The 25007-nt window shown below is 42.0% G+C and overlaps 1 long non-coding RNA gene across 1 annotated transcript; it reads right to left on the bottom strand.

The window, feature by feature from the left end:
* Positions 1-14988: 14988 nt before the first annotated feature.
* Positions 14989-24208, bottom strand: LOC121135408. The gene is made up of 2 exons (XR_005872545.1): positions 24114-24208; positions 14989-15317 (listed from the first exon to the last, which is right to left on the bottom strand). It is a non-coding gene; the product is annotated as an uncharacterized LOC121135408 (long non-coding RNA).
* Between the last annotated feature and the right edge of the window lie 799 nt (positions 24209-25007).

The following is a 25007-nucleotide window of genomic DNA, read 5'->3' as shown; positions in this document are numbered from 1 at the left end:
CTGGAGGACATTTAAGGTAGAGTCTATACCAATAGGATCATAAGCCAGTACTCACTCAAGTCCTTATTTTGTAATAATCCTTTTAACAGCACTGTGGGTTAAGTACCACTCTGACTTCTGTCTAACAGATGAGAATATGAACCATCTAAGGTCTAACCAATTTGTCAACATTTTCGCATAAACTTAGTGGGAGAATAAAGATTTGGTCCCAGGTAGATTCAACTTTGAAGGCTCAATGTTAATCCCTATTCAAAACAATATGTTAGAAGGTGTTTCCCTAGAAGCCTATAGGATATTCTTATGGTCTATAGGTACTTACAGGTAGATTATGTCCATTAATAATGACTCATTTGTTAATATCTGTCCAAAAGTCACCGTGCTGGAGAGAAGTCCAAAAAAATTACTTACTCTCTTTTCAGAATTTCATTGGACTGTGAGTATATCTTTAGAATTCTGAAAGGCCCATGTGAATTCTGGGCATCCTTTCTTGATACATTCTTCAGACCATGATCTCATACTATCTAGACATCTAGTTCTGTGATGGCAGCAAGGACAGAACAGTAGAACCAGATGTGCGAGCCTCGTACTTCTGGACAGATCTCCTTAATGTGACACACTGACTTGGCACGAGTTGCATAGCTATTTTACCTGAATTGAAACAGTCCCTCCCAGAGAAAGGAGGGTGAGGAAGGATTTTGAGATTTAAGCAGCTCCTAAGTGAATGATGCTCAGAAAGTTACCAGATTCATAGGCCTTTCCCTAAGGTTGGGAAAGCAATAAACTATCTCTGGGTGAAGAGACCCTCTATCTAGCTGAGCTGCCTATAAGATATGCAGGGAGCTTTAGGATGCAGCATTTGTGGGTCATGTTGGGCTTATGATGATGCAACTGTTTGTGAGTCATCCATACACCTGCAGGTAACTGCAATCAAGTCATTTGATTCAACAAACGAGACTAGGATGGAATCTTTTATTTGGTCTATTGTCTGCACCCTATCTGGGAGAAGTAGATGCTTGATCACACATTCCTGGTAAGTCACACAGCAGCAAGGGACAGCCACTTAGTTTCCTGCTGTGCAGAATGAGTGGGGAGCTAAGGCTGCCATGTGATTAGGTCTGACAAGAGGACAAATGAAGTGCCAGCAGCCATTACTTTTGATGCACAGGCAGATAAACAGTCAGTGACCCGCAGAACTGGGTCTTAGCATTAAAGAAAAGCTTGATACCAAAGATCTGACATTCAGCTATGAAATCTGGGCAAAACCAAACAGGCTCCTGATGAAGAAGAAACATCGTGTGGATAATCATGAGTGATCTTCAAGGAAATAGGAGTATCCTCTTGTACTTTGAGGAAAGCTCAATTACTGAATTAATCTGGCTGAGAAGTGTAAAAAAAACATAAAGTTTGGCTTATCTGGTTAAAGTTTTGCTCTTTGTGATTGAGTTACTTGCTGTGAGGTATCCTGTGTTATCTACAATATCATAAAATATAATTAAAACAACAGTGGGGTAGTCACTGAATACAGTCAAGAAATTAATTGCTAGGGTATTTTCAAAGACTCACTACTGTGAGTATTGCTTTAAGGATGGAAGCATGTGAAGAGTTGGGGGGAGAGGACTCCCATGTAAAAGAATGTTTCTAGGCTGTCTCATAGCCTGTGATCAGATGCCACAGCTTCAAGGCCACTTCTTGGATTCTCAGTGTGAATGTATCTGTGTGAAGTGATGCATTGAGCTCAATGAGGATGCTACACCACAGGGGTTCTAGCTACTCCTAAAACAACTCTAAAAAACTAGAAATGCCAGGCAGACCACTGTGAGAATAAAATGAAATAGAAGAGTAATACCATCCAGAAGGCGTTAAGTGCTCATTTTTGATAAAGTGTAGGGCATGAATCATATCAGACAGCCCTGAGAATATCAGAACTGGCTACACACAGAATAACTTTTAGGAAAATAAAGGAAACTCCAAGAATAAGAATGTTCTAGAAGCTGGGATCAGGTACCATTAAAGCTATCCTGATGTATTTTGTCATTGAGCCACATTGAAAGGGTTTGGCAATCAGCTTCAAATATGAGAAATCTGGAAATCTTGCTTCCTAATATATATGGATCAACATGCTGCTGCCTTCATTGTTTTACTCCATGTACTATTTTTTGAGAGTCATCAAGTAGCAGTGTTTATTGATTCCTGTTATTTCTGTTGTCATAATGTGAATTTTCCACCTCTTTTGACTGTTCTAGGCCCATGTATTATCATTAACTAAGCACATAATTACACCTTGTTATGTTGTCCTGATGGGGGATGTTCATATATATATATATATGTATATATGTATATATGTATATATTATATATATATTTCTCTTATTGGTTGATGAATAAAACACTGTTTGGCCAATAGAGGAAGGAAGATAGGCAGGACTAGGTGACGATGAGGAGGGTTCTGGGAAAGGTATGCAGAGAGGCGCTACGGGAGGAGACACCATGTAGAGACTGGGAAGACAGGATATGTCAGGTGTTCTCTGATAAGATAAGGTCATGTAGGAAAGCATAGTTTAGTAGCTGTGGGTTAATAATTAAAGGATAGCTAGACAATAAGACGCCCTAGACATCAGCCAATAGGTTTATAATTAATATAGGGTCTCTGTGTGTTCATTAGGGGCAGAAGCAACAGCGGGACCTGCTGGGACAAGAAATCACTGGAAACATTGTCCATTAAAGAATCAGTAGTAACAAAGATTTAATTTGCACCTGTTCTTAACCAAAAAAAGTCATGGAAAAATACAGAGTTATAAATGTGTTTCCAGTCTTCACACAGAAATCTGTGGGACTGGAGAGATGGCTCAGCAGTTAAGAGCACTGGCTGCTCTTCCAGAGGTCCTGAGTTCAGTCCTCAGCAACCACATGGTAGCTCACAACCATCTACAGTGGGGTCTGATGCCATCTTCTGGCATGAAGTTCTACATGCAGGTAAAACACTCAGATACATAAAATAAATAAATCTTATTAAAAAAACAGAAGTCTCTAATGCCATAGAGTTTTATTGTCCAAAGATTAACCACTAATCAAATATGGACTGTAATTTACATTAATAATGACTAAAATAAGACAATCGTTCTGTGACATTGACTCCATTTTGTGTTCTTGAGGACCCCTAGTGACTTGGCAACTGTGTTGGAAAACACACATGAAGAGTACAGCCATGATGGCAGAAGAGTAAAGGATTGTTCTTATCCTTATCTTGTTGATTCTTGATCAAATGTGTCCTTACTCATCTCTTTACAAACATATTAACTTATTTGTCTTGTTTCACACCTGTCAGCTCCACTAACTAGAAACCCTATTACATAATTTCTGCTGACTGCAGGGTCCTCCCTGCAGGTAGAGTGGGGGGGAAGGGCTGGTCCAGCCGGCCTCTTCCAGGGGGCTGAGCGGGATGGTGAGTGTCGACAACTCAGACCCTCCCCCCATTAGTTACGGGGGAAAAACACACACACTGAGTTGGGAGTCTGTCAAAGCAGGATCTCGATTTATTCCAACACACAGGAACTTATATAGGACTGAGGTAAGGGATGGGAATCTTAAGACAGGCTAAAGTGACATGAGGAGTTAAGGGCCAATAGTATTCCACCAAGCAGGCAGGTAGGTAGGCAGGGAGCAATCTTGCATCAGATTTGGCTGAGTCACCCCCACGTGGAGGTTACAGGTTAGAGACAGATAGCTAAACTCAAGCCAGGCTCAGAAGGTTACACTGGGCCTTGCATCCAAGCCAAGGAAGCATGAGCCAGCCCCTCCTCTTCCTTATAAGGGGTCAGGTCTGTACACCTGAAGCCACACCCTAAGGTGAGGCCACCACCCCAAGACCCCTGGTGGAACAAGATGCCACTAGAGTTAGACACTGTAGCCATGTTACAGATGGGCCTGTTGAGGCACGGACAAACTAAATACACCCTGTGAGTCATAAGTTACGAAGGAAACCCCGGCTCCTAGCTCTGGATTACCTCTAGACCAGTGGTTCTCAAGCCTCCTCTCAACCAGTGGTCCTGCAGCCCTTATACAGTGCCTCATGTTGTGGTGACCCACCAATCATAAAGTTATTTCGTTGCTACTTCATAACTTAATTCTGCTACCGTTATGAATCACAATGTCAATATCTGATATGCAATCCCTATGGGGTTGTGACCCACAGGCTGAGAAACACTGCTCTCGGCGTTTTTCTGTGTGGTCTGTTTTCACCAAGTATATTACCATGCTGCAGACTTGATGCATGATGGTCAAGGGTTGCAGAAAAAATTCAGAAATGATCCCTTACCAAGAAAAAAAAAAGTCTTATGAGGATGCAGAGCTCAGATTTGCTGCCAGGACCTCTGGTGCTCACAAACATACGTGGACATGAGCAAGCTCTGAAAAGGACTCGTGTTAGTGCAGGAGAATTACAGCTGATGCACTTGGCGCTTTTAGGCTTTCAGGCAGCACTGACGTGTGTGTTGTTTGTTTGTTTGACTGTTTGTTTAGCACACAGCAGGGCTGGGGAGATGGCTCAGTCAGTGAAATGCTTGCTGTGCAAGCAAAAGGATCCGAGTTAGGATGCTCAGCACCATGTGAAAGCTAAAAGAGGGAATGCACACCTGTATCCTCAGCACCGGGGATGGGAGACAGACGGGATGCCTGGGGCTTGCTGGCCAGTCAGTCTAACACTGGGGCAGCTGTGTGAGTAATGAAAGACACTGTTTCAGAAAAAAGATGGAGAACAATGGAGGAGGACAGTTAAGTGCACTGCTGCATGTGCCTAACTGCACATGCTTCCTTGAAGGGACTTTTCCTTGCTACCTTCCTTCTTTAAAAATATGTCACATACATCTCCTTTGATAGGAATTTTAGAACTGGTAATTAAACCCACATATAAACATATGGTTACGTCTAGTTACACAATTAATGTTAATATATGGCATGTAATCATCATCTAATTTGAATTATATAGCATGCGGTGACATAATTATAACATGTAACGACGGAAAGGTTTTTATTGAGGCTGAGTGAAATGACTGCAGTTTGAATTGGATGGTTCTTAAATTACAATTTCCTAGTTTCTTTAAGAGTCCCTCTGGGACAGGGCCAGGATGAGCTAATCCTATTGTTGTGAGAAAAATAAAGTTTAAAATACGCACACATGAAAAATTAAGGTGAGCTGAAATGTGATCTTTCTCGTTTTCATCAGACAGGGAAAAGAAAGAGAAGAACTGTACTGAAGGCTATTTTTAGATTATTTGTTAAATAAAATTTGAAACAAAATGATTACCCGGAGCCATTATTTAAGTTCACCTGCTTGGTCCCCAGAGGGTATCCACTAATCACACATGGGGCACAGAGCAAAACCTTGGTGGCCCTGCTTAGCCTCGCCCTACCCCAGAGTCATCCCTTCATGTTAGTCCCCTGTGGCTATTTATCTGCACCAGGCATCCTGTTACAAATGACTTGTCCTTGGTGGAGCCTTCTGCTGCTGGAAAAGGCAAAGGATGACATCCTTGGCTCACAGCCATAATTGAGGGGAGGGATGCAACCCCCCCCCCTTTGCTCTGGAGGACCTGATGAGAGTTCCTGGGGCTCTGCCTAATAATGGGAAACACGTAAGTGGAAGAAGTATCCGGTATCAAGAATTGAGTCAGGGAGTAATAAAACAAACGAGCCAAAGGAAACCGTCAGGAAGAAATAGAAGTGCCCCTCGAGCCGACTTTTCATGAACCACAGAAACCTGCCTAGGAGAGTACTTGGAGCTGTCCACCGATCGCCATTAAACACTGCAGAGATTTAGATGACAGAGATGCTGTGTGATGGGGTCAGTTTACTGAGGAGTAGCCCTAGAACAGGGAGCTTTTGGAAGGTTCTTTTTTGTTTTGACCCGTTACAATTTCAAATAGGATCAAGAGATGTTGCAATAGGCAAGTTCTGTTGGCTTGCAAATTGATTTTTTAATGACTTCTTTTATCTTTAATTATGTGTGTGTGCATGTGGTGCATTTGCAAGTGTGAGTGCCGGTGCTCATTGAGTCCAGAAGAGTGCATAGCTCAGGAACACCCCGGAGTTACAGGTGGCTGGGAGTCACCTGACAAAAATACTGAGAACAGAACTCACATCTTTTACAAGAGCAGCGTGTGCTGTTAATGGCTGAGCTAGCTCTCCAGACATGCAGTGGTTTTGTTTGTTTGTTTTTTAATTTTTTTCCCTTCTTTAAGTGAGCTTCCAGAAAGTCCTTTGGGAAGCCTGTGGCTCTTGGAGAACCCTGATGTACAGGACTGGGTTTTCCATTTCATCAAGTGGCAGATTGGAACCCATGAACCAGGGCCATCAGAGTCCGGGCTTTATCCCTAACCTTTTGTTACTGTGGCCAAGTTATTGTATCCACCTACACTTTTTATGGCATATGTTAGATGGAGATATAAACTAGCAAAGGTGTAATGCAAAGCAGACCTTTCTTGTTAGAAGCCTCTGTCTTTGTCTTCTGTTGTTGCTACTGAACACCAAAGATTGGATAATTCGTTTTTAAAAATGGTTCATAACAGTTGTAGAGGCTGGATGGTCTAAGGTTAACAGGCAGTGTCTAATCAAGGCCTTTAGCTGGTACTTTCTTCCTGGACCCTGCAGAATCCTGAAATGGTGCAGGGCTTTGCATTAAGAAATGGCATAGATGAGCCCAAGAGGCCATGTGTTTGTAACAGAGTCATTTAATTGATAGCTCATTAGCTCATTATCATACCAGCTCTGGCTCTCAAAGTCTTCTCCTTCAAGTACCATTCATCTGTGACATTGGAGATCAGGTTCCCCACACGGGAATTCCTGAAGACCCAGGCAAACCTTAAGGGACTGTGATTTGAACTCTGGCATTATAGTTGGGGTTGGAAGGGTCTGATTGCTATATGGGCCTCCCACCTGAGCCTTGGAATTCCAGTTTCAGATTTAGTATTCTCACAACAGTGTCTGCTCAGTCTGAATGGTCAGGTGAAACCAGAAATGGGCAGCAAATCCAAACAATGCAGTAGAATGTGGCAGGTGGTGGCACTAAAGTAGGAACTGCTATGCCGTCAAACCAAGTGACTCAATCTCAACAGGGGCTCTGCTGGCCTATACAGGTCAGAAGGGCATAGTGATGCTGGCTACGGTGGTTCAGTCTTGTACTCCTGGAACCTGGTAGGTTGAGAGAGGACAGAGGAAGACAGAGACAGAAACGAGAGAGAGAGAGAGAGAGAGAGAGAGAGAGAGAGAGAGAGAGAGAGAGAGAGAGAGTTTTGTCCTTTGTGTCCTTTGGGTGGTTGCTTCAGAGTGAGTCCTCTCTATGCATGCTGCATGTCCTGTTTTCATTTCCTTCAAGTTAGAAGAGTCAGCCTGAGTCAAGATCAAGATGGATAGTGGGACACCCATGGTCTTTACCTCACAAACGTCAAGGAAGCAAAGGCTGTGGACATTCCTGGTGACCTTCGATTCCCTTCCTGCTTGACTTGTTAAACTGATGCCTCTGTCTAGAGGAGAGATGAACTGAACGTGAGAGGAGAGGGGTGGGTGAAAAATAATATGTAGGTTTACATCTTGTGGGTCCAGGTCTAGTAGAGGACTGTGTGGACTTCCAGTCCTAGTGTCCTGTGTCCCAATAAGTATCCTAGATCAGCCCCCATGTGAAAACAGAGTTAATGCAGTGCCACCAGGCTGTTCAGAGAGTTGGTGAATCTCTTTCCAAGCCCCATGAGTGTCCATCTGCCTTCCAAACGCTTCCTCCTCCCTGGGTCTCAACACAGCTTTATAGAGGATGTCCAGGTCTCAGTAAAAAAGCATCTGCCAGCCCATGTGCTCAGAAATTCCTGATGCTGGTCCAGCCCTCAGTTATGTAAGGAATCTGGACCCTTCACGCTTCTCTGCCACAGTGTTCTCTTTATCTTCTGCAACACAGTAAACATGGTGTCATCTGGAAGGCATCTAAAACACTGGAGTGCACACAGGGCTGCACACACCGGAAGCGGCAACACTCATCTCTATGTACTTTTCGTACATCGATCACTCAATTCTGACATCTCCTATCTCTGTTGACATTCATTTACATTTGAGATCTTGGGTTGGAAATCAGTGTAAGACTCACATTCTCTCCTGTGAGCCTCAAAGAGCTGTACTATTATAGTATTGAATGCTGGGCTTTTGGAGCAAGCTCTGTGCGTGCCCCTCAGACACAGAGCTCTGAGCTGAGCTGTCCTGTGGCTCACCCACACATGGTGAAGAAAGCTTCAAAGTTCTAACAGGAATATGACTAAGGGAACATTCTGGATCTTCAGGAACAAGGATCGACACAATTCATATACGCATGTGGTGATGTCACACATATTGACATGGGGTTGAAAGTGATCTCTTTGCCAGATACCAAGACATTGCACATTCGCTTGAGGTTGGAGGATAATTCAAAAATGATTCAAATATGTGGACTATATCTAGTTATGAGACTCCCAGGCCCTTTGGAATCCCCAAGCCTTGTTGAAAGCTATAAATTACTGAAGAGGGCAAACAGGGAGAATTTTTATGAGGGGGTATTTTGAAGAAAGCTGTAGACTCCTTTTAGAGCCTCTTCCCAGAGTTGTGTCCTCTTTGGAGAGACAGTGAGGTTATAATGGTCCTCTAGTCCAAACAAAGGACTCATTGAGTCATTTGACTGTGTAGTGTTATGGATTCTGATTTGACATGACCAGAGGACATGAGGAAGAGATAGAAAGGTCTCAGAGTTTGCCGTTAAGTCTTTTTTAAAGCCCCGTTTCTGAACAGGAACCTTGTTTGTGGCTGAAGAAACTTCATGTCTACCTCTAGCCTAGGATAAATACAATAGCTCAGGTAACTCAAGAGCACCACCCAGTATGAAGGTGCCCTGCCACTTCTTGTAGGATGCATGCCTTGCAAAGGGCAGCATCCCTGGTGAACTGGTGAACTGCCTGCTCCTTGGGCAATACAAACACGAATACATGTCTCTCTTTGGGAGGAGAGGCACAAGCTGGATTTCTGCCTCTGTTGCAGAATTTAGAAGGATGTCTTTCCGTTCTAAATCTCAGTCTATCCACCTGTCAAAGTGAGACTTACAATCCCTGTTTGTAAAGTTATCATGAAGGCTAAGTAAATCAAATAAGCAGCATACGATCAATGAATCAAATCCCTGTTATGTAGCAAGGGGTTCATTAAATGTTAGTTCTCTCCTCACTTTAAAGATCCCTTTTTAGTAAAGAACCCGAGTACAGGAAAGCTGTAAGACCAAGGATCTTTTGCGAGGGGGTATGGCTCAGCATCACAGACTTCTTAGAAGGGTTACAACCAGAAGATTAGTATTTGGAATTGTTTGCGCTGAACAATTAAGTTGAACATATCCATATGCCGTTCTACATCAGTACCTATCAACATGTATTCAATATGAGAGTATGAATGAGCACAGGTATGAATGGAAACCCCAGTGCCTCGTGGGAAAAGAAATGTGTCCCCATAAGCTGTCTCATTAGGAACAAAGCTGTCTGAAGGCTGATAATGGCACCTTGAGTTTATTGAATGCTTACCTTAGGCCTGCCATTGCTGTAGCCATTTCCATCGCAGGTGTCGCCAGTTCCTCACAGGCATTGGCATTCACGCATCTTCCAGTGTTACTCAGTGACAGCAGCAGGTTTCACATTGAGATAAGCCTGTGTGCTAATCTCCTAGAGCACAGATCTGCCCTCGGAGACCTCGCAAGCTCTGCTATAATGAGCCAAATGAGCGAGGCCTCGAGACATTGCTTAGCAGTGACAGCCTTGTCTCAGGAAAGGCACTGAACAGGCACAGGGTCTGCCAGGCAGCTGCTTACTAATCTATTGGCTTCCCACCCTAGATGCTGGCTTTTACGGCTACTACGTGGACCACATTTGAAAGTAGGGCCATGCTTCTTCTGATACAGGCAGCTACCTTTAATACACAAAATCAGCAGCCCTTTATCGTGCTACTAAGTTTCTTACAGCGATGGGGAAAGCACAGGTACAAACCTCCCACGACGTCTGCGAGGGCTTCCTGCCCACCACAGAGTCTATGCTGACACTTGTTCTGCACACTCATTAACACATGAGCTTTTATGTAGTTTTTAAAATAAAGCAAGCTGCTAGTTAGTGCACATGTGTGTGCTTAATGTAGTCATTTAAAGTAAAAAGCTACAGCTTGTATTGATAAGGTAGACAGTCCATACAATGTTTTGTTCCAGGAAGAAAAACTCATCTCTTCCCTTAAGATTGTAAAAGCTGCAACGTAATTAGTGTGTGTGTGTGTGTGTGTGTGTGTGTGTGTGGTATTTTAGAGGCCTTTTTATGTCAGATAAAATAGTTTTAAATCACCTATAAAAACTCATATGTTATCATTTTTTGCAAGGGAACCTTTTGTCAGAGCATAGTCTTGCTTGTCCCTCCCCTTCTGCCTAGAGCTATTTCACTGTGATGCAGCAAAATGGAGTCGTTACCACAGCAACTATACAAACCACACATTTAAAATACCCCATTCTCTTCAAACAAGTGTTTCCAACCCTTGCTCAAGGCCGTAAGCTCCTTTAAAACAGGAAACACATTCATTTTTCCATTTTTTAATCACCTTGCTGCTAACACCAGTTCCGATATACATTCATAGTTCAATAAAAGTATGTTTAATAAATGGCCTAGTGCATGAAACAGCATCACTAGTTGTGCATACAGAATGTAATCGGTATTGCATACTAAAAGTATTTGCCAACAACAAAGGAAACTGTACTTCCTTGTAGCACCTTCATCTGTTCAAGCCTTTATCGTTTTTTATAAATAATGCCAGAAAGCATATTAATGAAAGACTGGGGTATTTGATGTTATTAACATTACATTGATCACAATAAAAACAAAGGATCAAACATCAGTGTTAAACATATGACCCCAGTCAATCATTGAATGATGGGGTAGATACTCACTTGGTGAAGACATAAGAGGAGAGTGCTTCATGAGATGGAACAACACTTCCAATGTCTTAGGATGTGAAGGTATTTAAGCTTTAGAACTGAAGGGAGGGAACAATGTCCCAAACCAAAATGGAGAGTTGGCTGGAGATTTTCAGATGATTGACATATAGAACAATGCCGACTCCATCTTCAGTTAGGTCCCTCCAAATGGCCAACTTCATGCTTGCATTTGTAAAGCTGGCCTGAAAGCCCAAAATTGTAGGCATTGTCCCAAAAACAAGGTTGGGCTCTTTGTTTCAGTCCAATGTCTTCCCAAAGTGAACATGTTTCTATACTGACCACAGTGCTGTGAGGACCCTGTGAGAGGAAACATGGTGAGAGACAGTGAAACATGAAACAGACCCTGTGTGGGAGCAAGGGGAAGACAGTTTTGAAGCCTTGCCCTCCTCAATGGGACCTCCATGAAATGATGGCATCGTAATGTAAGAAAATGTAGCTATTACTTAGATCTGTCCCTTTCCTTCTGAGTTTTGGGGATCCCTGGGGTTCTTCAAAGGCACCATGAAGGGTATTGAGTAAAAGGGGAAATTCACAGTCAGTTTTCAGAGTCTTCAGACCTATCTGCTCTGTTGTGATCTCTGAGACAACATAGGAATCCTGGGTCAGATTCTGCCTCTGTGAAGGCAGCAGAGAGGAAAATAAGGTGGAAATACATTGCCCCATTGTTCTGATCAAACATCTGACATAACAGCTTAGGGAAGGAAGAGTTTATTTAGGCTCACAACTTAATATACCATGGTGGAGACAGCATGGTCAGCAGGAGCATTGGATAGAGGGTCACAGGGAAAAACAACTGACCATGGACAGTTTGCTTTCTCTTTTATGTTTAGTCTGGAGCTTCAGCCTAGGGAATGGCATGGTGTAACGTGTATTCTTCCCCGCCAACTGCCTGGGTCCCACTGCTGTCTCAGTCCCCATATATCACACAAGACACTATATTAATTATAAAGATGTTGGCTATTTGTTATGGTTTCTTAATGGCAAACTCTGACTTAATTATTAACTCATAATTACTAATATATATTTTTATTAGGACTTATCTTACCAAGGTTGCAGTCTCATGTGTTCTCTCTTACGGGATCACATGGCGACTCTCCACTCTTCACTACATTTCCCAGAATCCTCCTCGACTCCTAGTCCCACCTATCTTGCTTCCCTATTGGCCAACAGTTCTTTATTTATCAATCAATCAGACAAACATATACACAGAAGGACTTCCCCATCAGCATGGCTCATATATCTTTCCACTTCAACTAATCCAATCTAGAAACTTCCTCACAGGCAGGCCAGAAATTTGTCTTCTACATGAATATAGATCCTGTCAGGCTGGCAAACTGCATTAACCACCACACCCTGCTAACTCTTTTGTGGGTGAGGAAACAGGCCCCTGGGGCTGTCATCTTGCTTGATGAGAACAGATGCTCAGTCCTGTTCTTTCCACCTCCATGTGGTTTCTATTAATCAGTTGAGTGGTGACTTCCTCACCTGAAAAGGGGATGTAGAGAAGGAAGGTCAAGGTGAACCCAACAGAAGTGGAGTGTTCCGAAACTGCTGGTGCAGAAGCAAGAGTAAATGAAAAAGGAAAGTTCAAGGAACTCAAGTGCTGCAGGGCTTCAATGCCTCATCAAATAAAAATGCAAAAATAATTGGAACCAGAAATTCATGAAGGCCTAAAATCCTGCATAGGATGTCACAGAGGAGATACAGTTCAGAGTGAAGGGAAACAGGCAAGAAAGAAGATGAAGAGAGCCAGGTGAAAGACACAGACATGAAGGTTTTCTCCAGCATCCTTCACCTGCTCATGTATCTGTGGGGACAACCTGGGATCTGTTTTCTGGGCCTCATGTACCCTGAGCCTGTCCTCTGAAATGGGCAGTCATCCCTGTCACTTTTCTTTTTTTCCAGTTTGTGGTTCTGTCTAAAGGCACCAGCAAGGTAAACAGAGTAACTCTAAATGCTGTCAGCTACAACATGTTCCCAGGATATGGGGACCAAGGAGCCTTTGGTACCAAATTCAATGGTTGTTTCCAGATCTCTAATATCAGGTGTGGCCTCAGAAGACATTTTTCCATTCAAAACTTCCCATGCCCTCTTAAAGTTGAGTAACTCCTACTGAACCAAGGAAATTCGGCACAGTACCAACGGTTCTGTCCTTACCACCTCCTCGACTCCCATCTTTTTGTGTGCTGAGTTACAGGTGGAACTCTCACAGGTCTCCCACACTGCCACTGGACTTGGCACACGGCTTCCTCATTCATGTCCTCTGTACACAATTGAGTCTGTAAAGTTTTACTACTGCTTTGTTTTCTGGAACCAGCAACAAGCAGAGTATGGTAATGCAGGGACAGATTCTCATTCTCAGGGATGGGCTTAGCATGCTAAGCCAGCTTTACTCAAAATTGGAACTGTAAAAAAGCATCTTGCTACAGTTCCCTCTTGTCTTCTCTGCTGGCTAATAAGCAGCAAATGGCTCTAGATACTCAATTGGCCAAAGAAGATTGACAAAGCCCTCTTAGGCAAGAGCTACTCAGACCAGCATTGCCAATACACAAGTAGCTTCACTGATTTTAGCCATTTAGTGATTTCAAGAATGATACAGATTACTTTCTAGTTCTTTGGCTGAGTGAAGGAGAGTGACACAGATGATACAAAAAGGACCCCTGTCATTAAAATCTTCATTGGCCAAAGCTCATAAAGCCCTGTCCACGTCCCTCTTTCAGGCTGGGATTCTGCACACTAGCTTTTCTATTGGCAGTGAAATAACTGAGTCCCTGCTGCTGGTCCCCAAATATATTGTGCTCTTATCACTTGAATGGAGGATTGGATTGAATTGTCACTATAAAGATCATGTGCTGTTAGATTCCCATAAGACAATGTTAGAAACTATCTGTCAAATTTCATGTGAATTGATTATACATTAATCCATTACTCTTGCACTCCATTCTCAAGGGGCAAGAAATTAAAAAAAAACCTACTTGAAATTTAAAGTCGTCACCCATACGCCTTTCGTAAATTTATGAGGCCAATTTCAAATACTGGAGTTTTAGACTAAAGAGAAGAAAGATCTAGCCTGCAGAAAAAGAAATAAAGGGCTAAAGAGAATCGCAGTCTAGAAGAATCCCTAAGCTGTAGCTAATGTGGAAAATGAAATAAAGTTAATGAGGACAAAAGCATGGTTTTTAAAAGGAACTCTGAAAGGAGTTCCTTTTAATGGCCACAGAAACGTGTATTGCAGGAGCTCGGGACATAAGCTCAGCTGATGAAGTGCCTGTCTGATGCATTAGGCTGCTTTCTATTGCTGGACTAAAACACTAACCAAGACCAACTTGGAGAAGAAAGGGTTTATTTTTTCTTACAGCTCACTCCAAGATCACACTCCATCACTGAGGGAAGTCAGGCCAGAAACTCGGGATAGAAAGGTAGAGGAAGAAGAGACCATGGAGAAATGCTTGCACCCTTTGAGTTGCTTTCTTATAAAGCACAGGTCCACAGGGATGGCACCAGCCACAGTGGGTTGGACCTTCTTATGTCAATCATTAATCAAGAATGTGTCCACATACATGTCCACAAGTCAATCTGATGGAGGCAATTTTTCCAATTGAAATCCCTTCTTTCTAGGTTGTTCTAGATTATGTCAAGTTGACTGAGACTTATGAGTCCTCCTTGTAGGCTTGAAGATGTAAGTTTGATCCCCAACCCCCATGCAAAAATACATGATGAGGTGATTCAAACTTTTAATTCCAGAACTGGAGATTCAGAAAAAAGAGGACCCTTGGTTCACTGGCCAGGAGTGTAGTCTAATTGGTAGCTCAAAGCCAGTGAGGACCGTACCTCAAAAATAGTTGGAGGTATTGTTGTAGATGGCACCTGAAGTTTCTTCTGGTTTCCATAAATGTATGCACATGTGTTCATTCCAACACACACACACACACACACACACACACACACACACACACTAAAGGAGATGCAAAACCCAGAGAAGTGGATTTACTTGTCAATTGTGCAATACTGAATCTCTTTCAGTTAACTTTAATGTTTGAGCATGCAAAGTCCTTCAGAGCAGAGTTTTGAGAAAGCTCTTCTTATTAAATACATTTGACAAGGCGGGGCGGGGGGGTAAATAACAGTATATTGGTGCTGAGAACCATGACACCTGACAGAAACAACTCAAGGAAGAAGGATTTATTTAGCTGAGGGTTTCAGGTGGCTCCATCCATCGTGGCAGGGAAGGTGTGGCAAAGCAGCTCCTGGAGGTGGGAACATGTGATGGAGGCTGTAGACGCCGGTGCAGATAAGGAAAGCTAGAGAGAGAGGAAAGGTCAGGGGTGAGTATAACCTTCGAAGACCACTCCTACTGACCTACTTCTGAGAGCTAGGGCAAAAGAGTAATGTCAGCTGGAGAAAGGGCATAGAAATGTGAGTGTGGTGGGGAAGCTATCTGATTTAAAGCATAAGGATAGTGAAGGCAGTTTACTGAATTGATTTGAAGCACTTGGGAGACTGAGGCAGGAAACTGAGGAGTTAACAGTACTTAACTACATAGCAAGTTCAAGACCAACTTGGGTTACATGAGATCTTAAATCATAAACAAGACAGCAACAAAATGTCATAGTCTAGACACTGTGCACATTTCTAAATCTTGTGACAGAGTAATATCCTCTTCACTCAGCCAGACACTTAACAGTCAGTGATATGTTGCAGTTAATTCTCATTACATCAGGACATCTGACTTTTAATTAAATTATAATAGATAACCACATTCTCATTTCAAAAATAAGGAATATGAGCCTGCTATCAGTTAAATGCATAAACAGATAAAGTCAATGCTTAACACATCAATTTTGTTTTACTATAATTTTTAATATTTTCATAAACCTGTAATTATTGTAACAATCGTGGGTGGATGTGATGTTGTCCGTCTCTTTCTTCCTTCGCATCCATAGGGTCAAGCTGTCATTCTAAAGAGAGCTCAACAGCATTAGCTACACCACAGAAATCAGAAAATGCTGCAGACCAATGCTCATTTGTGACTTTGCAGTATGTACATAAGATACTCATGGAGAAAATGCCAATGGTGCATATTAAACTTGGAATAAGATGCTTAAAATGACACAAAAAGTAACAAGCTATCATTTCCCTGCTCAGAAATTATTTTTACAAGATCCTGCGAAGTGTCACTTAAGTTGCTGATGAGTGAGTGACATCCTCACATCTGTCTCTGTCATTCTACTTGCTAACATACACTGAATGGCTACCAACATTCATTTCACAACTACAGTAGTTATTACTAACCATAAGTTGTCGGTAGGTATAAGGTTTCATAAAAAAAATGAAATCAGTTATAGGAAACTTATGTTAGAGAGTTGTATGTTATTATTTATAAAACTCATGTTATATATCTTAAATTTCATCTAACTTTAAATCATTGGTGTATATTCAGGGTACAAAACAATGTGTTTCATTATGACATTTTAAGCATCTTTTTTATATATTCAGCCATATTCACCCTTCCTTTCTTCTTCTTTCTCTCTTCCTCCTGTCTCTTTCCTCTTCTAAAGCACTCCCTTTTACACTTTTATTTATTATTACTTTATTTCAAAGTACAGAGTCCACACATGAGAGAAAATACATGCTTGTTTTTCTGACTCTGGCTTGTTCATTAAACATCATGATCTCCAGCTCCACCCCCTTTCTTAAGAATAATGGGATATTGTTCCTCTTTATGGCTACTGAAAAGTCCACAGTAACTAATTCTACCATGTTTTCTTCATCCAGTCCTTTGTAGATAGGCATTCAAGCTAACCTCGTAAATTGGCTATTGTGAATAACAATCATTAGATATATGTTTACACATATTTTACATCAGTAAGGTTTATAATAAGTGTATGTAATATCTTAAAGAAGATTTTAATCTTACTTTATTTACCTATATGTGTGTAGAGAGGAAGATAATATGTAAACATGTGTGCAGGTCATGGAGGCAGAAGAGTGTTCTGGGTCATCAGGAACTGAAGTTAAAGGACGTTGGGTGCTGCCTGATTTGCGTTGGGTCCCGTAGCATCCCACTAATGTCCCACTAGGGTCACACTATCATCCTCTGCAAAAGCAATAAGCCTTGCCCCAATAAATGCATACTTTTAAAGATCATTGTGGTGGTTTCAATGAAAATGGTTCACATAGACTCAGGGAGTGGCACTATTGGAGGTGTGGCCTTGTAGGGGTAAGTGTGCCTTGTTGGAGGAATTATATCCCTGGAGACTGGCTTTGAGGTTTCCGAAGCTCAACCCAGGCTTAGTAGTTCACTGTCCCTTCCTGCTGCCTGTGAATCCAGATGTAGAACTCTCGGCTATCTCTAGCACTGTGTCTGACTGATTGCCACCATGTTTGCACTTAAAGCTGGTGCATGGTCGTTTTCATCTCCAGACCTCATTTCTCCACAACAGCAATGAAATAGAGCCCTACATTTCATAGAACTTTAAACTTTGTCATGTGCTTTATTCCTGCTATTTCGTTTGAGCCTCCACAACAGTGGTGAGATACAGAAGAAAGATCTCATTTAACCCTCAAATTGAGGCTAAGGAAGATTAAAGCAATCCTGTACAGTTTTTACCCTATCGCAGTATAACTCACATCTTATTTTTCATGATCACAGTCTGCAGTGGAAATGCAAATAAAATTACTACAGTTCATTGGGCAAAGTGAGGTAATAAAGAAAGATTACAGTGTCCAAATAAATTGAGCAGCAAAATGTCCATCAGAAACCAAAGAGCTGGAACAGGAAAGAAAAAAAAAGGCTCAGAAGATGAAAGCTTGCTCATTCTGAATGATTTTCTCAAAGACATAAATATTCCAGCTAGCTGTGGAAAATCCCCTGAGTTGTTGATGTAAGTCCATGGTACAAATGAGCTGATTGTTTTTACTGTGGAATCAAGAGTATGGAGAGCTAGTGCTGAAGAGATGGGACAGTGAATAAAATGCTTGCGTGTAAGCCTGAGGACCTGCGTTTGGGTACCCAGAACACATGTAAACCCAGGAGTGGTAGTTCATGTCTATCATCCATCCCTGTGGGGAGATGGATGTGGAGACAGGAACATCCCCAAAAGCATTCAGGCCAGCTACTGTTGCAGATAGATGCAGCTATGAAACACAACAACGCTGTCTCAAGCAAGGCAGAGGGTGAAGATTGACACCTGAGTTCCTCTGACCTCCACATACTTGCATGTGTGATAATCTCACACACTCACACAAATACACGCATGCACACAATAGAATGTACACACAGATCCTTAAAAGAAAGATTTTGGCAACGTGCAGGTTGAGCATCCCTGACCTGATCATGTGACATGCTTCAGATTCTGAATTAGTGTTAGAATTTGGGGTTATCTGACTGAGGATGTTCAAGCACTGGTTCATGCAAGTACTGTAGAACTATTTCTAAAATGCAAAGGATTTCTGGCCCCAAATACTTTGCATAAAAGATGCTCTGCCTGTAGTGAATATCATTTTATATTTATCTGTGGCTTATATGTGCTGACATTTTGTCAAATGTTTTAAGTCAGTCTATCATTCCCTAATTCCTCAGCATAATCCCACATCATAATTCTTAAGCTTTTATACATAAGCAAATTGAAGCTGAGAGTGTAGCATATCTTAAAACTTGGATTTCAATGTTTATTGAGGTTAGAAATTGTATCCTGACTCCTCAGATAACCCCAAGCTACAAGCTGTGTGTGCTTGATTGACCTGCACAGCTGCTGCCACTGTGTTTTAAGAACTCCATACTTATGTATATTTGATAATTAATAGCATAGCTCTTCTTAATCAGGTTGTCAGTAAACCAGGTATGAGAGATTTAGTTGAAAATCCACTGTAATCACATTTGATATCTATTCCTTGATTGAATATACCTTCAGTCCTCCTATATACAACTCTTCAAATTCACACAGCATCTTTTTAATTTTTATTTTTTCAAGATTTACTTATTTTATATATATGACTATTTTGCCTGCATGTATTTATGTACCCCAAGCATATGCCTGGTGCGAAATTAGGCCATAAAAAGGCATCATATTCCCTAAAACTGGAGTTATGAATCCTTATGTGGGTGCTGGGATCCAAACCTGGGTCCTCTGCAGAGTAATAAGTGCTCTTTACCACTGAGTCATCTCATGTCCTCATGCCTGTTGCTCTGCTTCCTTTACTTGAAATCTACTTGTCACAGAGTTAGGTAACTCTAGGGCCAGAACCTGTGTGCTGATCAGGACAGTGTGCCACAGGCCCAGCTTTTACTGCTTAGGCAAATGGTACCATCTCCGAGCTCCCAATCCTTCATGTAGATGGGATGCATACTCTGAGAGGTTTCCCTGGGGAAAGTGGACTAAATTGCATAGTGCTGAGATGCCTGAGGCACTTGTCATCAGTGTACACATTTGTCACATGTCATTGGGAGGTTCAGGTAAAGCTCCATGAGTGCAAGTAAGCCTGGGGTTTGATGGAGAAGCCATCCAGAAAGAGGGAGAGCAAGCAGACCATTATACTCTCTACATTACACACCCCACAGGCTTCAGAAAAGATATGCATGGAGTGTATGAGGAACTACTATACTCAGAACTAACCTATGCATTCATTTCTGTTTGTCCCCTTAAGACCACAGGGACACAATGCTCCACAGAACTCATCATGGCTATGGCTTCTGGAAGCTATGGAAACAAAAATATTTTCCACCATCATTACTTCTTTCAAGGAGTGTTTTTTTTTTACTGCATCATTTCCAGAGAGTTCTTGATTCTCCCTGTCCCATTGTGGAGATAATTACTCCATCCTAATGAGGAAAAAAGTCTATGTGTGCATGAATTAGCAGGCAAGAATCCCAGTGACTGTTGTGTTGGGGATTATCAAATCATTATCTTGGCCCATTGGGCCTCCACTTTACTCTGGATCTAGTTCTTTATCTGTGAAAACTTCTCCTAAACTCAAATCCCACCTCAACCTCTCACAGCTAACATTTCTTCACTGGATCAAAGTACACTTGAACAATGGTTCTCAACCTTCCAAATGTTGCAACCCTTTAATACAGCTGCTCGTGTTGCAGTGACCCCTAACCATAAAGTTCTTTTCATTGCTACTTCATATATGTAATTTCTCTACTATTATGAATCATAACATAAATATCTGAAATGCATGATAGCTGATATGTGATCCCTGTGAAAGGGGTCATAAGCCCCGGGTTGAAAGCTGCTGGTCTAGACCATTCCGAGACGCCCATTGTCCTCAGAATGCTAGGGACCTGCGTGAGTCCGTAGCCTCCCTCTCGCCCATTCTATCACATTTGTGGCTCTTTATTTGGAATTATCCACAGTTTCACCAGTTCCCATCTTTGCACATACTATTTCCTCTTCTCTCTTTGAACATGGTTGAGCATCAGCAACACCCGGATTAGAGAGCCTGAGAAGTGAAGGCTGTTTTGCAGCATGATTTTCTCAATCACAGTATTTATCCAACAAAGTTATAATGGTCGTTTCCATGTCTGCATCTTTCACTACTTCAGGATGTACTGAAAAGAGGGAGACTCTGTCTTTCTATCCCTGAGCTTTTGACATCTTTTGCAGACCTCATACACGAGCTCCTCACAAATATTTATTAAATGAATGCAACTTGTGCATTGCACGCAACGCCCTTGGGTGTATAAACAGGCACAGCTATAACCGTATCGTTAACTATCCCTGCAATCTGCATACAAGTTCTACAAATAGTCTCAAATGGAAAAATCTAAATTTGAGTGCCAGGTCTACTACTGATGCGCCATGGGAATGTAGGCAGTCAATGAACTTTTCGGACTCTTCATCTGTATACAGAGGAAACATTCCCACTCTACTTATGTTAAAGAATGTTTTATGACAAGGAGTGATCATATAGTGAGGCTGTTGGTGACAGTTCCATCTGCTCTTCAGAGTAAAGGCTGTATCCTGCAAAGTGATGGGAATCGTGGCTGCATCAAGCCATTTCATCGATGCTTAGGTAAGGCAGAGCCAGAAATGATGAGTTGCAGATGCTCCAGAACAAGGTCCACTCTCACACCGAACCAACACAAAGGTGTCTGTGCATTTGGAGGTCACTGTGTAGGAGATATAAGGTCACTATGCCGCAATGGGGAATTTTGTAATTCTGTGGCATGCAGAACTTGGCATCTGCGTTCCTTTGTTTCTGTAAGCTCAGACCCGCTTAACTAGCGATTTGAAAGTTGTTAGGGGTACATCTGGAATTGGTACTGAGTTAAACTTAGACATCTAACTACTCTGCTCTAGAATGTGAAGTGGGTTTCATCATAAATGAATTACAGTTATAATGGCATAATGTTTATTAAACTCAGTACCAGACTGAGGATCAATTGTGATACTCTAGTAGTTATGAGTACCACTAAATTATTGATTTGAAAAAAGTTGTCAAAGTTATATGTGATGAAACTGGTGTTTTAACTGTAATATTTAAACTGTAATGTTCAGGGGCTAGGAAGATGACTCAGTGGTTCAGAAGACTTTCTGAGATCCAAGGTGTGGATCTGAGCATCCGCATTAAGTAGTTCACAGATGCACATAAGACCAACAAACTCCAAGGGTCCTGATCATAAAAGCAATAAAACACTTGACAGAATTTTCAATGTTTATACATTTCAGGTTCCTATACCCAGAAGGATCTTAGATAGGCCTGGAAATCTATATTTTAGCAAGATTTTACGTGGTGTGTACATAGGTGACGCTCAGTCTGTGCTTTGGGGGAGTCTGGGTATTCTGTGTAACATTTAAAACGCGTGGTCATTTAGGCAGAGTGATGTTAGACAAAACAGCATGAGGCACTTAGCATTATCAATTCATTTCTCTGAAATTTTTACACCTGGGTTACACTATCCATATTCAAGGGCAGTTTATTGTCTGTGAAGAAGAGAGGAATGTATGTGATCAAAACAAGTAAAATACAAGCACTCGTAGAAATGGGCTTTAATTCCTTGTTCTTAAGCTACCCTGTAGCTTTTATACATGTGGAAATGGAGGTGTGAGAGGCTTAGGAGTTTCTCCACATCTCAGAGCACATACAGGACAAAACTGACTTTAGATTCTGCCCCAACAGAGTAGCCTGTAATGTGGTTTTGTTCACCCAACACTGTTGTTCCAGTCACACTTTTCAGCTCTATTACAATACTTGAGGGTTTCTGGTGGGTGAGTCTGAGTCTTTTAAGATAGAGTCTGGCTACACAAGGTTCTGGATTGCTTTCCTTGAGATACTTTTATTATCACAGAGACACAGCCTTCTGCTACCTACCTACCCTCTCAGGCATCCTTGGCACCTTGTGGTATCTTCTGATAAATAACTGCCATCTGGAGTTCTAAGACCTTCCAGGGTGCACTGTCAAAAGAATTTTAGTTTCCACCCTATTGGCCAGAACACCGCAACAAGGGGAAAAAATGAAAATTGAAGATAAGCAGCTTGCTCCCACATTCTACCCTCTAACCCAAAGTCTGCTTGATCATGGAAAAAGAAAGAAATCATGCTCGGTTAGAAAAAAACAAGTCAGAGTTCGAGAGTGTGACAACTGTCCATCCGAGTCCACCAAGCCACAGGCCAATTTGTCCCTCTTCATAGAGCAATGCTAAATATCTTGTCTTCTCTTGCAGATGAAGGAGGCTGAGTAGCTGAGTCTATACTACCATACCACCTGGATAGGGGGGAAGAATATGAAAGAAAAGGAGGAGATGAAGAAGGAGGAAGACCATGAAGTCTTGATTTAGGTTAATGAAGCATAATGGGCATTCAGACTCAGGCTTGACTATTGCTACTTTTTAAGTGGTGAGTGGGAACAAACGTGCCCTGTTTGTCTAAATGGTCCCATGATATAATCCTCGGAGGCAGAGACCCAGACTCCATGCTGAGGCACGTTCTGCTTTTTTGTTTCTTGGTGTTGCTTTTCTTCTGTTCTATCAGGGTGTCTTCCTGAGAATTGCTCATTGATGATGCTCAAGATGACAGGATTGGTGCTGATGGCTAACATGCATTGAAATACATTCCAGAGTGGACCCCAGGATGGCTTTGATTGAGTATGACTACACAATGCTCAGGCTCCCCACAGGCTGCTTGTAAAGGCAGCACAAAGCTCCAGGAGACATGGTCCTCCTCAGAGGATTGGAACAGCACCAGGCCAGCTGCCTCTCCCCATCTCTGACTCACATCCTTCCTCTCCCAGCTGGGATCAGATGTTGCCAAGAGAGCTGAAAAATTCAGTAAACTTCTATTTAAATAGAAGCTAATCAAGAAGTTGAGCAGACGCCACGAATGCCCAACACCTCCAGCAAATGGGTTCTCAGCACCAAAGCTCACTCCCCTGCCCCCACATTGGCCACATCCAGCAGGCTTGGCTGTGTAAGTCTGAAGCCAGAGTTAGGAGTTCATCACACCCAGCTGTGGCAATGGTTCCAGACGGCAGGAGTACCATAGCTGGGCTTGGGCTGAGTGGAATCAAAATGCATTTCCCTTTCTATGTTGACCAATGGGAAGCCAGTTTATATAGTATATGTTGTTTGTGCTGACTGTAGAGGTACCACAAGAGTAGAATAAAAATTCAAAAAGATATGAAAGGAAAATGTCATCTTGCATACTGTATCCTGAAATGACTACTGTAAATATTACTGTAATCCAATGAAGAAACATATTCTATTATACATACTTATCATGTGAAGAGTTCATTTTGTTATTTTATGCATTTCTACTTTATCATAGATTATCAAAACTGTAAAGTGCAATATCTCTTAACAGCATGTTTTAATTTCTCAAGATTATTTTCCTGTATGATAATAATAATAACAATAATAACTATAATGCTCACTGCATATTCATAGTACATGGTGTTTTATGTGCCTCGTATGTATACAATAACAACAGTCACAGCAAGCTTCACAAATAGGAAAACTGAGGCAAGGAGCCATGAGCTGACTTGTTTCATGTCGCTCAGGATAGTTAACCAAGGGCTCAGACACTACGTGTTAGGTGGCTTTCTAATCCTGATGGTAAGAGCCCAACAGAAACAGCTTAACAGAGGCAGAACTTACTTTGCTTGTAGTTTGATGGCTTCAGTCCATCACTGCCAGGAGGATATTGTTGAAGCCCAACAACGCACCTCCCATGCTTCCCGCACCACCATTCCTAGTCTCCAAGATACAAGCCAAACATAAAGCCAAGGTAAACAGATGGAGGAAACTTGGCAAGCTAATATAACCGAGTGTTGTTCAGCTTTAGATGGTAGAAAAGCCTGGCCTTTGATAGCTTTAAGATGCTCTCCGTAAGACAAATAGTGTAAAACACTACCAAAATGAGATCTCTGCTATTTAGTCTCCCAGGGGAAATAATGCAGGTGCCACAAGCTATGAGGGAAAGGACAGTGGGAGTTTCTCTTGGGTGTATTAAAGCTTCAGTTACGCCACATGAACGAGTTCTAGACGGCATAGGATCTATCATTGGCAACATTGCTACTGTGCACGCCATCATCTGTTACATGGATAAATGCCCCATTAAGTGTTCTCAGCACATGTACCCAAATCAAATGAAATACAAAGGGGCACAAGAAAACCCGGGGAAGTGTCTGATGTGTTCCATGCCTGTGGTAAGGTGATAGCTTCTGTATTCTTCCAAACTCAGGACACATTCAATATACTTAGTTCCCTGCACATCCACTGTATGTAAATGAAACTGCTAACACCAGCTGTCCTGCAGTGCCTTCCATCCTCAGAACCCAGTGATTAGCTTCTTCTCTGGCTCGATTCAAACTAGAAAATCTCACCGATCATAAGCCCTTAATGTCAGAAGCGATTTTTAAGGATGATTTTGGTGGCTGGTGTTCTTTAAGGAATGCAAACTAGTATGCAGACATCATGCTTCCAGGTTCTTAAAGGATCAGGTACGATGATGGCTGGTCAAATCACAGCAGCATTCTCAGAAGCAGTCTC

This window comes from Mesocricetus auratus, unplaced genomic scaffold (genome assembly GCF_017639785.1).
Source record: "Mesocricetus auratus isolate SY011 unplaced genomic scaffold, BCM_Maur_2.0 Super-Scaffold_4256, whole genome shotgun sequence".
NCBI lineage: Eukaryota > Metazoa > Chordata > Mammalia > Rodentia > Cricetidae > Mesocricetus > Mesocricetus auratus.
Note: the sequence above shows the minus strand (reverse complement) of the source record. Positions and strands in the feature narration are given on the sequence as shown.